The sequence below is a fragment of the Polyodon spathula genome, chromosome 8, assembly GCF_017654505.1.
Source record: "Polyodon spathula isolate WHYD16114869_AA chromosome 8, ASM1765450v1, whole genome shotgun sequence".
Lineage (NCBI taxonomy): Eukaryota > Metazoa > Chordata > Actinopteri > Acipenseriformes > Polyodontidae > Polyodon > Polyodon spathula.
This window is the reverse complement of record NC_054541.1, coordinates 25,895,152-25,908,500: the sequence shown is the minus strand read 5'-3', so window position 1 is coordinate 25,908,500 and position 13,349 is coordinate 25,895,152. Positions and strand designations below refer to the sequence as shown.

The window sequence follows — 13,349 nt, the reverse complement described above, 5'->3', positions numbered from 1 at the left end:
GTCTTAAACCAGTTGTTATTTGCATATTAGATGTAAGGACCCCAATTAATTATACAATGCTGGGAATAGCAACATTCTACAGTAATTGTATTCTGTTTGAAAATGTTGCCAATTTTATTGCTTTGTTTTTAGCTAATGTTAAGATCCCTGCATGTGTTCGTCTGTAATGACTGTACACAGCAGCTTCTGCAGCTGTTGCTAGCCAGTCGTGAAACAGCTTCTGGGAGCACGGCACGGGCGAACTTTGACTGTGTGAACTGAAATAAAATAATATATATAGCAAATGCTAAAAAAAGTAATCCAAACTTGGGTAACATCATAATTAGAAAGGTAATTTAACATTATGGTGACTATAAAGCCATACTAAATGTTAAGCAGAACAACACAGTGACTAATAAGAAAAGGCAAGATACCTGAAGTTGGAAAGGAGTTATTTTTTAACTCTGGACTGCAGTTCAATGTAAAACTTCTACTGTTGATTTTCTGTGAATGGGTGGAGTAACATCAACATTTGCACTACTTTTAATTGACCATTAAAAGTGCAACCAGGTATCACTGTTTTGAATTATTTACAGGTTATTGAATAAACAAAATAAATTGACTTAAATTAATCTGATGTCAGTACTTGATGGCTTGGTGTAATTAGTAATATTAAAATATTGTAATGTTGGAATGTATTTTCTATTGTTTTAGCCAGGTTACAATATGTACACTATTAAGATTATTTTATAAATATTATTTGTTCAAATTAAACAGATGTAGAATATTTAGTTTGCTATATGATAGATGTTATTATTTGATGGTTTGCACCAGATCATGCTTCTCTTGCTGTATTTGGCAGAGATATGCACTGTGACGTTGCTACTCATTGAGCTGTGTATTTTAATTCAGTAAACATTGTTTGTATACTTTGTGAACCCAGGTAAAGTTTACCAGCTTACACTGCCTTTAATTCTTGGTAGTATAAGGGACCAGAGTACTGGTAATCGAATACACACAAATGTTGCACCCTGTGTATTCAAATAGGAAACTATTCGAAATTCCCATCTGTAATCCTAATAATAAACACAATTAAAACAATATTCATAGTACAAAATAATATCAATCATTCTCAGAGCGTTGTTGCTTGTAGCCTCTCCCAAGTCAGCACCAATCTTGTTGAGTGATACCAGCGAATCCTGGAAAGATTGTGAACGGCATTTTTGACCTGAACACATCGGATCCCAAATCCATCGGGACATCTTACTGTGAGACTGGATATGATATAAACGAAATGTTGAATTCACAACAAATAAAGCTGCAGTTTTATCTGCAAGTCTGGGAAACTGATGCCAAACAAGGCAGAACGTTACATTTTCACTGTCATAATGAAGCCAGATTAAGCCTCCATGCTAAATGTTCATCTTCATTTTTTTTTTTCCATAATTACTTTCTTTATGATTTATTGATTTCAGCACTTTCCTTATTGCTTACTTGTTGTACAACAAATATAACGTTCGGCAGGAAAGTGATGACTAGTTTGTAGTTATGTTTTTGTAAATTAATTTTCATGAAACTGAAGTCACGTGCATAATATATATATATATATATATATATATATATATATATATATATATATATATATATTATATATATATATACTAGTTAAATGTAACTGGCCCAGTCGGGCTTGTGCGTAATGTATGGTAATGTAACATTATTCAGCAGGTTTCATTCGACTTGTTAATTCTATAGGGTGATGCTAATCTTTTGGCCATAGCTGTAGAGTTAGCATGGCCAGAATTATAAGTGCTGTCTGTAGGGTGAAAGTTGTGTTGATTGCAATGTGGAAGTTCATAAAACTAAAATTTTTAACTGGTTAACATGTTGATCTTAAGAGTAGAATATTTACTGTAAAATGGTGGCATTTTTTAGGAAAGCTGTCCAATCGTCTTCACTGTCTTGAGCTTTAAGAGGTTGCATCTGTGTGTGTGTCTATCTGAGGTTTTACATGCTGAATCCCTAAAGAAGAGACATTTTGCCCCTGAACCATCAGAAACAAGACAGGTATCTAATAATAAAAGATGGCTGCTGTTTGCAGGACTAATGTTTTAATATTAGGAATGAAACAGTAGTACATTTCCAGAATACAGTAATTGTGAACCTTCTCTTCTGTCATACAGTTGTAACAGTAGCAGCATTTTAAATAATATAACTGTGCAGCTTGTCTTTGTTTTTATTCCAGGTTTTTTTTTTAACTTTACTGGCCAAGCAGAAGCCTGCTGAGCCAGCCTGTGACATCCCCTTCAATGTGTTTACATTGCTGTCACTGTTGTGATGGACATAGCTGAAAACCTCCTCACCATGCCTGATTTCAAAGCCACAGAAACCCTCACTGCTCTCATCGTGAATGGCTGTGTGATTCCAGAGTCTGCAGAAGGCACAGATATTTCTCAAGGTACAGTACTGCCAAATACCTGTGTAGACAAAAAGAAACAAAGTTATACTAAGTAACAGCAGCCCTGTGACACCTAATACCTGCTTTCAGGTTTTGTACCATTCTTGTTGCTAGTGCTTCTATTTCAGTGTCACAGACATGGTACTCTGAACTTTCGGTATGGGCTCCAGGCTACTCCTCCCTCATGTCCCGGCAGTGCTGCTGTTTCTTTCTTGATAGGATAAGCAAATTTGTTCATGATAAAGACCATAGTTTCAATGCTTATTGGTCTTCTGCTTCCTTATCTCCACAAACCCAATATTTGCACAGGTATGTCTTCTTGTAAGACTTCTGGCAACCAGTAAAAAGTTTTATTAATATTGAGCAATCAATGAGCACTAGAGGAAATGTTTGGAGTGTTTGCCATTATATTAACAGAAACAGGTTCAAACTTAGAAGCTGTGTAGCATAGGGATATTTGTGTTATGCTGTAAATTTACAGTTTTTAAATGCATCTGAACTTTTACTTAGTAAGTGGGTGGGTCATATGCTTGTTTGTGGACATTTAATAAAATGAAAAAAACATAATCACCTTTTAATATCCCAGTGGAGCATTCTGTATTGCGAATACCAGGCCATGCATCTGATTCCTATAAACTTTATTACACTGTCTTTTATAATCCTGTACTTTTACTGTATCTCTTTTAGGATGCATAGATTGATATCTTGGAGACAGCACAGACCTTGTTGAAGCACTGCACAAACCCCATGTCTTTCCTCAAACAGGCTCTTCTCTGTCATCTAGCACAGTCTCCCGCCAGACTCTCTGTATTTCAGGTACATGTTCCACAGGCCTACCAGTAAGGAAATATGAAGGAGATTACATATGTGAAATGAGCTGTATAAATGTGTATGTTCCTTGCCTTCCCTTAGTGTAGTTTTAAAAATTTGGTTTCAACGTCTGTTATGTACTGTTAGTAATTTTGCATTTTATTCACAAAAAAAAAAGTATATAACTAATGTAGTTAAACTTGCCCTTCGTTATGACTTGAGGTTTAGTAGAAAAGTACAACAAGAATATGGAAGCTTTACATTCATAATGCATACGACCCAAGGAAAAGTGCAAAGCATGTAGTTCCAGTAGTGAACCGAAATAAGGTCACTAAGATATAATAGATATACAAGGGATTGCTTTTTCATTCATATTTGAACCTTTCACCCCCCCTGGCAAGGGATTTAAAAAGATCTGCATAGCATCAAGCAATTGTGAAATGTTTCTGCCCTCAAGGTGATGGGAGAGAGGTTCCTAGAACAGGTTTCTGTGCTTAATGTTTACACCGATGGCAGTTCCTCAGCAACAATGTCATCTTGTGCCTGATGGCTATAGTCAATCAGCTTGTTACAGTTGACCATATGATATACTGAAGAAGAGTACAGAGAATTAATCCACAGGACACTGCTGGAATCACTGGGCTCCGGAGTAAGACTGAGGTAAGATTAAAAAAATACACCACAGAGCTAAAAAGTATTTGACAAACCTTTCATGCCTTCATCAGTGTTAATAGTATGATTCGCAGTGTCAACCATTTACAGCACTGCGTAGTTCGATGCAGAGCAAACCGTCCATAATATCACAGATTGAGGATTTTTAGTCTGCTTACTATATATTCTGAAAGTTTACATCCTCAAAGGCCTGTGATAAACAAAATGTAAATGCATTACAACATAAGGTTACACGTTGGCATTTTTTATGATATGCTGAACAGTATGCTGTGTTTTTTTTAAATGTTATTCTTTGAATTGTTTACATTCTACTGTCCTATCCCCAGAGAGTTCAACAGGAATACACAACAATACTTTCCTGCTTAGTTCGAACCTTCACATCCAACCTGAGTTCAAGGACATGGTTCAGCTGACTGATTACAATGATCTTGAATCAGACTTCTTCGAACACATAAAGCACGTATAGGTGACTTCCTCTGTCTGTACACATACAACCTTATTAATTCATTCATTGCATATATATTACCTGTCTAAATACACACCTAAACTAAACCTTACAACTAAGTACAAATCAAAGTACAGTAAGAGTACAATCACACTAGTTGTCAGTTGGACATAGTTTAATGAGGTATTTAAAACTTGCATTTATCCCAGAGTTCACCCTGCTTTTATATGTGAAAATATGATTGGATCACTGGTTAAACCATATGAAATAAGTTAACTAGGAAAATGTATAATTTACATTTTTAACATATACTGTATTCTTATTTAGAATTGTATGCACTGAATCCAAATTCCGTTGTTTTTACTTGGTAAATGTTATTCTTTGGAATGCTTTACAATATATGTGTTTTTTTAGTATTTCTACAGTTTTTTACCTCCACAGACGAGCACGTGCTTCAAGAAAATTCATTAAACAGCTTACTGAAGGAACAGTGCTTTTGTCTTTGAAATCTCTCCAGAACTACATTATGCCATATGTTATGATTGCATTCTTTGATGAAAAAATGTTCAAGGTAAACTGTTTTCTCCCCTGTATTTTAACAAGCATGTCTTCTCCTGGGTTAAATCTTTTCAAGCTGAAAATCAATGACCTCACTGTGTACAGAAGGATATCGGAAGCATCTTTTTTTTTTTAACATGAATGTTTTTGGGTATTATTTGTATATATTATCCAGATCTCAACTGCCAAAAGTCATGTCTTCCATTTTGCAATTAACTTGGTCAATCTTCTGAGATTCAACATGCCATTTTTACATGGGAAGTTGTTTCATTTCACCATGTTATAGTAGGAAACTCAGTATAAAATGTTTACAGAGGGAAGTGATTTAATGTTAGCTGCCAGCTGCGTCTAGAAATTAACTGTATTAAATAAAAGTACTGGATGTTTAAATGTGCTCAGTCTTTCAGTATGAGTATTAGTATGAGAATATGACTTCAGCATCAGTGGAAGTGGTCGGGGCTGTTTGCAAACAACTCCCAGTCCCACCGCAGTTCAAGGGACACTTATAAATATTCCATGTTAATTTTATCAGATACTAAATAGTTTTGATGATCTATCAGTATTTGTCAGATATCCACAATATAATCTATTTTACTGTATTTTAGAGAAAGCGAGATGAAGTGCACAAGTTAACAAAGCCTAGGAAGCGAATGAAGAAGTGGTCAGAGTGCCGATAGCATTCGCCATGGTCAAGTTAATGCCGTCTCTCCCACAAGAAGTCATGGAAGCAAACTTACCAAGGTAATAACCTTTTCCTTGTCCGTCCCTATCAGCTCCCAGATGTGCAGCACGTTATGGTTGATCTGTGACTTAATAACAAGAAAACCTCTATCCATACCTCTTAATTAATGATATGTCTCACATCTTGTAATGTCATTCTTTGACTCTTAATGACAAAAGTTGTTTTTCTCCCAATATAATATGGACAGGGCTAACCATTAGAAAGTATTTAATAAAGTGATTTCAAGGAAAAGTACCTCAATATCTTTGTTTTTCACAGCATTTTTTCTGAAAATGTGTGTGCTGCTGAAAAATTACTTCCAGGAGAGCCAGAAGTGGTCAGTCACTGAAACCCTGGGCTCTTGCTACCTCCAGTACCTCTTGAAGGAGATGCAGATGGTTTTAGTTAAAGGATATCAGGTAAACTGTTTCTTTTTTTGCTCTACCATTTACAGTACTATGCTTTTTTTCATTACGGCTGCTTGTGGGATAGCAGTAACAATATTAGTTGATGTTCAGAAATGAATTATTTGCAGGTACTACTGACTAATTTACTGAACTGAGGAGGATATTTACAGCTTGTTTTCATAGCTGAGGTTCTTTCTACTGCTGTACCCATAAATGGGTAATGATGTTTCTAAGCAACAAAACTGTTAACTGAAGTAATTTTACCTACTTCCATAAAATGTGATAACTCTATCACTAGTGTGCTAAACAGGGGTCTTGTCTATAACTGGGAAGGTTCACCTTTACTAGAACAGTGTCCTCATTTTAATAACCAGTCCTAGCTAATTGTTGTCTGTTAATAGAAGTAAAATCAGTCTGCCAAGGTTATTGGTATGACAGCAAATCAGGATAAGCCAGTCAACAGCTTCTGGACACTTCGAAATAAGTAGATTGTTTTTTTACATGATTTAAATCATTATAGATATTTCTATTACTTTAATTAAACTTGAAGAAAATATTTCTATTACATTAATTATGTAGCAATACTACTCAGCGTTAAAGTATTTAAATATCATAAAGGATCAAAATCTTTTTAAAAACTCAGGAAAGAAGAAACATTACTGTCTGCAGTTAGTCTTGAGAATAACGATTTTAAAATGAAAAGTTCTACAAGAAAGTAATAGATAATGTAAGAGGCTTGTTTGGCATTTCAAAGAAATGGACTGCATACACATCAGCCTTCACTTATGGTTTCTGATGGTTCTATGTAACATAGCTGTTACATTGTTATTTCAGTTAACTGTTGTATAACAGAATTTATAACATCAATCACTACTGGCTTACAATGAACATATAGGTGAAATATATTGTTGGTCTAAAACCAAAAAGTATTGTCAGATTTTTATTTTCATCCACACTGGAATTGGACAAATCAATGTTGTATAAATGTTAGTTTTAACTATGTACGATAGGAATTACTTCTGCATGGTGATCTACAAATACTGAAAATGAGTGCCAGAGTTGAATAAGGGGGACCACAAATTACATTAATGTATAGATTTTGGTCCAAGTTTGTTGCTTTTTAAAGATTGTTCTATGGCATCATACAAAATACATTTATGAAAGTATCCTTAAAGATAAGCAAATAGTCCCTAAAGAAAGAAGAAAAAAACAAAAAACATGTGACTGATCATTATCTTTCCAGGTTCACGTACTGAATTTCAATTTATCTGCTGCTCAAGGCTGTCACTTCTACAACGAAGTCCGAAGACTTAGACCCTTGCATGGATATTCTGGTGTAGGTAAGAACTCAACCATCAAAACTTATTGAGTGATACAGAAGTCTTCTGTTTTTCTAAGCAGTTATGATTTGATGAAACTGGAGTCAATGATCAGAAGCTAGACTTGTTGTTTTACTCCAGTCTGTTATTGCTTGCAATTTGCATGATCTGTTATGCATGGGTCCCCTAGTGCAGATAGCTCCTAAAGACTGGAACAATCTGTTGTCCAGTGTTAAAAATGTATCAATCAAGATTGCTTTAAGAAAGGATTGAACTGTTTTGCTTTTGCTGATTTAAAGTGTCAGTAGTTATTAGGAACTTGTATGGGTTGTTAAACTATAACCCTAGGACACATTTGTAACTGTAAAATTTGCTTGACTGTTTCTTCCTACAATTTTTCTTGTTGCAGATCTTTAACACTGAGCTGTTTGGTGACATTGCTGAGGAGAAGGAAGTAAAAGGCACTGTCTTCAAGGTGATGGAAGCCAGGCACAGTAAAAGCTACGATTCCTGTGAAATACTGTCCCAGTTTGTAGGAAAGGATCGGGTTACCCAACTCGTTTTACCTTTGAAAGAGGTAAGTTGGGGTAAAGCTGGATTGGGTTTTACAATGGCTTAATGGACAAAAACCAAATGGTTAGATGTTTCAAACAGTGAAATCTCCAGTTCAAACTTTCTAAATAAACCTGTTTCTAACAGCTGAATTCTAACAGCTGCCCTTGTAAACAAATGAGGTCTAGTATCTTAAACTGGATGCTTGTTTAGCTGTGACAAGTTTACATTTTTCCTTGTAGATCCTTGAGAACACCAACAGCCTGAAGTGCATGAAACTGTTGCCGAGTTACATCTTAACGAAGGAATGACTGCTCAGTCTGTTTTGTTACTAAGCCACTGACTTGTTAGTGAAAGTTTACCACTATTGACAGAGAAAAACAAGTAAGATATGCCCTCCTATTTTAGGTTTAATAATTTTAAATACAAATAATGGTACCGGCAGTTAGGTGTCCAGGCCTGTGGCATCTTTGTAGAAGCTGGGTGGATTGAGTTCGACAGACGGCTCAAAGCTCTTCCTCTCATTGAGAGTGAAACCAACCCTGCCAAATTTGAGGATGTGAGTTTATTTGTTCACAAAATAAGAGTTAATTGTGCAAGTTGCCAGTATACACCATGTCCTACCCCAGTGAGTTGTTTACTGGGAGGGAAAGTGAATATTGATGCTAGTATTAAATACCAAATAAAATTTAAAAAGCATGCTCTGCAGTGTTAGCACTAAATAATTCAAATTTAATCCTAGAGATATTCTTATTGTACTTTTATTTCCACATTACAAATGTTATACACTTTGTCTTGTTTTAGCGTGTATCAGTAACTAAACTGACTATTTATGTAAATTTCCAGATAGAGGAAGAGACAGATGAAAAGGCTACAGACAGGCTGCTGTTTAGTCGTCTAACTCTGATCATAAAACTCATAAAGGACAGTGAGACCATTAGCAACATCTGGAGTAAGTTTCTGTTTTCTGATCGTTATCCACTTAGGCATCCTTATTAATGAAATAGGTATAGATTACATTGTGGTTAATCATTCAGTATTTAATCCATAGCTAGAAAACACTCATTGTATATTTAGTGTATTAAGTATATCCTTCACTGAAGACATTGAGAAAAGCTTATAGTAGACAAGTTTTACCACAACTAATCATTTATTACTGTATTTTTTTTTTTTTAATTAATTTCCAGTGGTATTGTAATTGTGGATTTATTTTTGTAAAAAAAATATTTTACAATGTATTCACATTAAATGTACAGTACAGAGCCCGTATTGCTCAATTAATATAAATATTTTTTTTGTAGGCTACATCTATTCCCACTTGTGGTATCCTCATACCTGGGTATGGCTGACCTCATCCCAGATTTTTGGTTTGTGGTTTGCTGCACACAAGCCCGAACAGATGGTGAACACCATGCAAGCATCTGGAAGCATGAAGACTTCGTCCAAACCCACGGCCATACAGTTCTTACTTAGTGGCCTGGACAAATAGGTAGGGGCAGTACAGAAACGACTAAATTACCTTTTTTACAAAAGGTGATATTTGACTAAGTTAATAAGTAGTAAAATGCCAATTTTGAGTTAATTTCTTAACTACTCATAATGAAACTATGAGTAGCCTTGTAACTTATTAAAATAAACCTTGGTTGCTCTGTATGCTTACAGTATATGTTTCTTTTCCTTTTCACAGATGAGAGAGCTAGTTTTAGCTTTCTGTCATCAGCTGCAGTCTAAATTCTTGGATCAGTCATTGGGAGAGCAGATATGAACCACCACAGCAAGGGTGACGGTTCAAATTTAAAGTTAAAATTAGTTTGTGCAACTATAGAGCACCAATGAATTTAGTGCTGTATTTTCTAATTTTAAACACGCCTCCAATGCCTGTAATAAACATTTATTTTTTACCCCAATACTTCTTTCTATCCAGCTGTTTGTTGCAAAGTGATATACCTCCTGGCTCCTGATTCAGTATGTACTGAAGGTGGGGGGCGGGAGAATGAGATGAGTGACAAGGAAGCAGAGAGCGAGCAGGCAGTTAGCGAGAGAGCCACAAGGCCGGAGGAGGAGAAGGACAGGCCTGCTTCCCTTCTCTGGGTGATGAAGCTCTCTGGGCTAGCAAAGAGAGAGGCTGCCTACTCACCTAAAATCCCCTTAAAGGTGTCTATTCCTACATTTTCCTTATAAATGACACATTACAATACTACTGAAGAGTAGGTAAAATGTAATGATCTGCATTACCAAAGCAGGGGGAATTTATTTACAACCAAAAGTGTAGGACTAAGTACACAAATGGAGTACATTGGTCATTTAACCCTTTGCGGTCCATTTTATTTAGCACCTGTCAGGCGCGTCGGGTTCAATTTATTTTACATACGCTGTAAGCCCCACCCCACCTCTTGTTCTCTGTATTTATTGCATGCCCCTTCATAGTCATGCAGCAGATCACTTGTTTTATCACCAAACTCCTCAATAATGCAATCAAAGTCATTATTTTATTACTATAGCATCTCAAAAAGCTTGGCAAATATCTGTGATATTCTTTGACCGCTGGATGCATAAGCAGCTATTTTGTTTGTTTATCTTTGTGTTATGTCTGTAATGCAGGGACTATGTGTATTGCTCAGATCCGCCCCTTTTTTTTCCTGGTCCGACAGGACCAAGAAGGTTAATTGTGATATATTCAAGGAGAATGTACGTTCAATATAGAATGTGCTTCTCTGCTTTGGTAAGGAGCATTAGTAAATCATTTCTGACTGTGCTTTGAATATCAAAATTAAAATTGCTATGTTATACTCAAAAAAAAAAAAAACTATTTACATTTTTTTCCTGCAGGGAACTTGCATTTTGAAATTCCTTGGAGCCATTACGGTTGATCTTAGAAAGGGGAGAGTGGGACCTTATCTGCTTGTCGTCATTAAACCACTCTATAGGGAACTCAGCAGTACTTATGCAGAGCAAGGTAAATACATCTCCCTGCTGTGTCAATTAAAACTCCTTTCTACACTAATGCCAGAATTTATAAAATATACTGTATATCCCAGATAAAGAAACACAGCATTTAATACTATTCATGAGTACTGTAGGTGTAAAAAACATTGATGGAAATGGAGTTCCTTCTGGTAGTGTTTTCTTCATTTTTTAGGTCCAACTTTAAAGAATCTTTCCCAGGAAATCATTGAGCCGCTGAAGAAACTTGTGGGTCTGGAGAGCTTCTATTGGCCTTTGCAGCTGTTCAGAAACAGGCCACACAAAAGAGAGCAATCCGGAAATGACAAAGCTATGCAGGTAATGTTGTTGTAGCAGCTGACAGCATGTGACAGCTCAGCTACTTTGTAATTTTAAGAAAATGTAAGTTGTTTTGTTTGTTTTTTTTACCTCCTATGGGCTGTTGCCAACCCTGCTGTTACAAAGAAGAAATTGCAGAAACACAAAAATAAAATAGGCGCCAAGAAAAGAGAAAGTGAGTTCTTGCACCCTGGTTACAAGGCTAAGAAACATAAAATCCATGGATTGAAAAACTTAGCAATGGTAGAATAATATATAGAAGGAGTTGTATTTGGAACAGCAGTTTTAAGTCTTTTCTTGTGGATAACATAGGGTATTATTGTTTATACAACAGCCATTGAGAAATCTCAGCTTTTTCTTATTCTGTGGTCCTGAGTGAATATTTTTCCTACAGGATTTCATTTTGGAATCTATTTTGCAGTTGTTTAGTTTAGGTTTAAACATGCTTTTTTCCCCATAATGACCCTTGTTTTATAAACAAAATAACCCGTGGATGTTCATCAAGTGCTGTGGTTATTTCACTTTATAGAGAGCTATAAATATATTGGAGGCTCATGGGCTATTCAGCTGTCCTGATTTGTGGAATAACTACAGTACAGTCGGCGCCACTTTGTCGGGACACTTCGGGAGAAGGAAAAAATATCCCAAATAAGCAGCTGTCCCAATTAAACGAGAGGCAGTTGAGACGACCTTAGTTACATTTTTTTGTTTCTTAATGAAAAAAAAGAATGCATTATGATCTTAAAGTTTTCTTATTCCTAAACAAAATGAATCGTTGTTTTATTTCTACATGAAATGAAAGAATGAAATCACATCTTCTCATAAGGCGAGGCACCTGCAATGTTGACACGCCAACTTTCTTAGCAATAACAGCCTGAGAAACCACAACGTAATCACATACTCACTGCACTGTGCTATGCCACCTGCCTTGCTCTGAAAAGCGATCTCAGTTCATCATTTGAAAATACTGTGTCCCAATTAAACAACATAAATAGCATTGGGAAGAACTGTCTCCCAGAGCTGTATCCCATTGAAGCAGAAATCCCGATTATCAGTATCCCGATTATGCGGCTCCGACAGTACTGGGTTTGCCATAACAGTAACCAGATGCTTACTTATTTAATGTAAGCAAATCAATAACTAATGTACAGTTGAATGTACCAATATATGTACTACCAGCAATTGTTTTTTCTATTTTTGTTTTATTTGTTATATATAAAACTTTCTTGATATCTTTGTCAAGGTAGAAGTTAGTTTTATACAGGTTTACCGAGTACTGTACTTTTATATTTACAGTACTTGCCAAGTGAAAATATAGCCACAAACACCATGTGAGCAGTTGCTCTGCTGCTGTTTTGTATTCCGATTTCCATGAATGGACGCGTTGCTACACAATGGCATGTAAACAAAAAGCTAAACACACTGCTGTTTCTCGTTACATAAAGTAGAACATTGTTCCAGCTCCCGGGCAAAACCTGAATCTGGCATGTCACAGGGCAATTTGGTGTTTCCTGTTCTGGTGAGTTGCTTCACCATACTGTTAAATAATGTGCTTGTCTTGAATATTGCTCCTGTATAGGTATTCATAATTAATCTAGAGCTGCTGTTCCATTTTTAACATGGGTAGGGGTGCTGTGTTAATTTAGTTTGACAGTTTGTTACTTTATTAAAGTTTGCAAGCACACACATGCTCGTCTCTTACTTATTCTATTCATTTGATATGTTGATGCACATGCATCATGACAAGTAATAAATATTTATTTATTTATTTGATTCATATTGTGTCTGGTGGTGAACTCCATCTTAAAGAACACTTTGGCTAAGAGAACACTTTGCTTGCTTCCCAAGGGGTGTTCTTAGTTGGAGACAACTTTATTACTTTATTACAATTGAAGGAACAACAGGATCAATCAACAGCGCTTGGGTGCGGTATTACAATGGTTGGTGACTCGTGTGAAAAGAGGGGGAATGAGGACAGAATGTTCCAGAACACTGCTAAGATTGGGCCAGATGTCCGGGGGCAGTGGGTTGAAAAGTGCAATGCTTGCTTAACCATAAAATGCTTGCTCAATCATAAATTCTAGTATTGACTGGTTTCTGAAAAAAGAACATAACAAACACAACGGAGTGGGCTTAAGCCCCACAA

General features: G+C 36.0%; 1 pseudogene; it reads left to right on the top strand.

Moving 5' to 3' along the window:
* The first annotated feature begins 2,316 nt into the window (after nt 1-2,316).
* LOC121319107 lies at nt 2,317-11,455 on the top strand (annotated as a pseudogene).
* The last annotated feature ends 1,894 nt before the right edge of the window (nt 11,456-13,349 follow it).